The sequence below is a fragment of the Triticum dicoccoides genome, chromosome 1B (assembly GCF_002162155.2).
Source record: "Triticum dicoccoides isolate Atlit2015 ecotype Zavitan chromosome 1B, WEW_v2.0, whole genome shotgun sequence".
NCBI lineage: Eukaryota > Viridiplantae > Streptophyta > Magnoliopsida > Poales > Poaceae > Triticum > Triticum dicoccoides.
This window is the reverse complement of record NC_041381.1, coordinates 404,260,906-404,264,790: the sequence shown is the minus strand read 5'-3', so window position 1 is coordinate 404,264,790 and position 3,885 is coordinate 404,260,906.

The window sequence follows — 3,885 nt, the reverse complement described above, 5'->3', positions numbered from 1 at the left end:
TTTGAACCAAAATAGCCCTAATGGATGGACATGAATGTAGAGTAATAAGTGATGTGACAAGTGCTCAACCTCTTTGCCGTAGCCGTTTGACCTCGGCATCATTAGGTTGGTCGCCGAAGAAGTTGAGGTAGAGGTGGCTGTCGGAGGTGTGGAGGAAGATCTGAGGAATCTGTAGAGGGTGTCCAGGGCACTGATCTGTTGTGATGGATGGTTCCGTCATTGGAGCAGCTGCGGCAAGCTGTAAGACGTCGAGGCTGAAGCAGTACAAGACATACATCGTTAATCTCAAGTGGGATTCTAATAGCATCTCCAATAGATGATGTAAAATACATTACAAAGAAGTGATAGATGTAAAATTTACATCACCAAAAAACACCTGACTACAATAGATGAGGTAAAAACTGTTGACTCTGGACTTAATTGTTGAAACTAAAATTTACTGTGGAATGGAATGTTACTTTCGAAACTGAATGCACTGGTAGTAGAGAGGCACTTCGCATGTAGTTTAGGCCGCTTGAGCACTAGTAGTAGAGAAACAATGATCTAAATCAGCAAGCGACCGACGGGGAACACAGTAGCAGATAGCAGCCGGAGCAGCAACACCTAAAGGAGCAGCGTGAACTAGAGCTAGAGCAGCAACTCGTGTAGCTACAGCAGCCCATGTACCAGCATCATCAGCGCGAGCGAGAGCAAGAGCAGAGCAGCAGCATGAGTGAGGGAGAGAGTAGAGCAGCAGCGCGAGCGAGTGAGCGAGAGCCGGAGCAGCAGCAGAAGCGTGAGCGAGTGAGCGAGAGCCGCATCAGCAGCAACAGATCCGGCTGGTATGGATGCTACTGCCAAAGGGGCCTCGCGCTAGGGGAGAGCCGCCATGGATATGTCACCCACGGTGCTGGCTTTGAGGTAGTCGCGCCATGGGGGTGCGGGATGGAGCACCATCGGCGCCGGGAGGTCAAGTTAAGGAGAAGATGCGATGCGATGAGTGTACAACCTCTTTGGTGGCGCCGAGTAGGCCTCGGCTTCGTCCAAGGAGTCGGTGAGGATGCTTTGGTTCCGATGAAGCAGGTTAAGGCGACACTGTGGGGATGGAGCAGCTGCGATAGACGGGGCGATCATTGGAGAAGCTCCTTGGAGGAGGAGGACGGGGTGACTGAACTGGCGGGACAACGGATCCTCATCCGGGAAGGTGATGAGGAACGTCGAGCTGTTGTGGTGGACGATGTGGTCGGGGAAGAGGCTCCGGCTGGGCAGCGGTGAGGTGGCAGATGGAGGAGGGTGGGGTTTCGCGGCTATAGCAGAGAGGTTATGGTGGCCTAGGATTTCGAATGGCGAAAAGGAGGCGATGGGAGGGGGAACCGTGACTTAGGGACGCGCTTGTCCAAAATTTAAGTGTGTTACGAAAGTACCCCTACCAATTTGAACTAGCAGCCCTTTCGGCTCAGGGTTAGAAGGGGATTACGTGTGTCGGGATTTGGCAGCTGGAGGGAGTTTTTGCGTGCATTGTAATTTTGGGATAGCAAGGCGCACATTTTGGGAGCACGATATCTGAATTTTCGGGATATAACAAGGCGCAGGTTAAATCTTAGGGACAAGCCTAACGTGTAATATTGTATACCAAATCAATCTGCACTTCCCTTAACGAAAAAAATGAAAAAATAGTACATTTGATGTACTAACTAGATACTCCTGATCTAAACCATGTTCCATACGTACACCATGTTTATCACACAAGTTATAGTGCCCCGCCCTCTACATTATGACAAGTATTTAGCCCTAAGCTGCAAAAGCCACACATTATCCCAAATTATAATCAATGTTTTGTATATTATATGTAGTACTAGCAAGATGCCCATGCGTTGCACAAAACATCAAGATGCATTTGTATGAGTAGTTTATCTTGTGGGAGAAAAGGATGAACGAGGGAAGGCCTTATTTGTAAATGTGGTGTGGGTATCTTTTTTCGAAATTGCCATAGTTTCCTTCCTAATTGTCAGATATAAATCGGACGGCCTATATTGCAGGATGGCACGCACAACATCGTCACCAACATCATCATCACCAACTCTGTTAGTATATTATATGTGGTATAACATGTTCATAACCACACCATGCGTATCACCGTTATATATATTCACGCATGCGTCGGTTTAAAACAGTATGATAAATTCTTCAAATATCTGAATTCACTTTTTACAATGAATTATGATCTCTATTCATCTTTTACACCCACACAATCCTCTTATCTTTGAAGCTAGCGCTGACTTTCTCTCATGCATGCACACGCCTGCCTCCCTCTCACCCTCCCTCAGCATTCTCTTGCTCCATGGCGCAAATTCGTCCTTTCACTTTAGGTCGTTCACCCATGGTGTTTGTAGGCCCCCAGCTCCTTCTTCCCAGCGCACATTGATCGATATGCCTCTCTAGCCAGGTGTGACTACCACAAACACAAGCTTTCCCTCTTCTCTTCTCACCGTCCATGTCTCACTCCCGCCCCTCTTTTCATCGATATCGTACTCGCACACTCCTCCCCCCTCAACATAGTATGCCTCTCGCACCACCTACTAGCTGCATCCCTCTCTTTGTCCTTCTCTCCGGTCCTTATTTGCTTCTAACACATACATGCATGTATACCGATCGATCTCCCTACATATACCTAGGTCGACTTTAACTATTTTCCCCACGCATTGATCGATTTTAATTTTTTAATTGGTGCCATAAGGTAGTACTTCTTGAAAATTGGTGCCGTCCCTGGGCACATGTTAATCTCTCATTCCCTCCGTGAAGGGTCCTTATATTTTGTTTTTCTTCTATTTTTTATTTTTACTTTGAGTCATCACCTTCTACTAGCACCAACATAGAGAGCGTAATTTTCATTCTTATTAGTACAATATGTATTTGGTCTAACTAATGTTAAGAGGAGCTTGACTGGATGTTCTTTATGCTGAACTGCAATCTCTAGTTGTTGCTTAAACTTCACAGGTGCTTTATGCTACTTGCAATAGACGTTGGGATTTACTTGAAGAGGAAGGGTGATGTAGGATAGTAGTAGATAGTATTTTCCTCAGTTAAGAACCAAGGTTTATGACATGAAAAAACACCCCTGGCTCTCGCGTCGCCCCTCATGGACGACATGAGAGCAACCAAACCCTAGCCCAGCCACTACCCCTCCCTCCTCACCTCCCTGCTGCCACCCGAGGCTCCCACCGGTGTTGTCGCATGTCTGCTGGTGAAGGTGGCGGCGAGGCTCCACTGCACTGCATCGTAGAGGGCTCTGGATCTCCAGGCGGCGGCCTTGATTAGCAAGGGCGGCATCGATCTCGTCCAACAAATTGCACTGCCGGTGCTAGTCGTCCCTACTGGCCATGTGGGCAGTGGTGGGGCGGTGGAGGCTCATTGCTGCTGCGGGTTGCACCGTTGGCCTCGGCTGCTCTGCTTCCAGGTCTCCTCTCCTTCGCCATGGTCCTCCCTCGCTAATCCGCGTGCTACTCCTTCGGGATGTGCTACTTGTGATCTACATTGGGATTCTCCCCTACGAGGAAGGGTGAAGCAATATAGTAGTGGTCAGTATTTCCCTCAGCGAGAACCAAGGTTATCGAACCAATAGGAGAAGCAAGCGAATGCCTAATAAGCAGCACCTACACACACAAGAGCAAATACTTGCACCCAACACGGGCAAGAGGGTTGTCAATTGATACGTCAATTTTGCATCATGTTTTTCTTTTGATTTATTGCATTTTGGGTGTTATTACACATTATGGTACAATATTTATGCCTTTTCTCTCTTATTTTTACAAGGTTTACATGAAGAGGGAGAATGCCGACAGCTGGAATTCTAGACCGAAAAGGTGCAAATCTGAGAGACCTATTCTGCACAACTCCAAAAGTCCT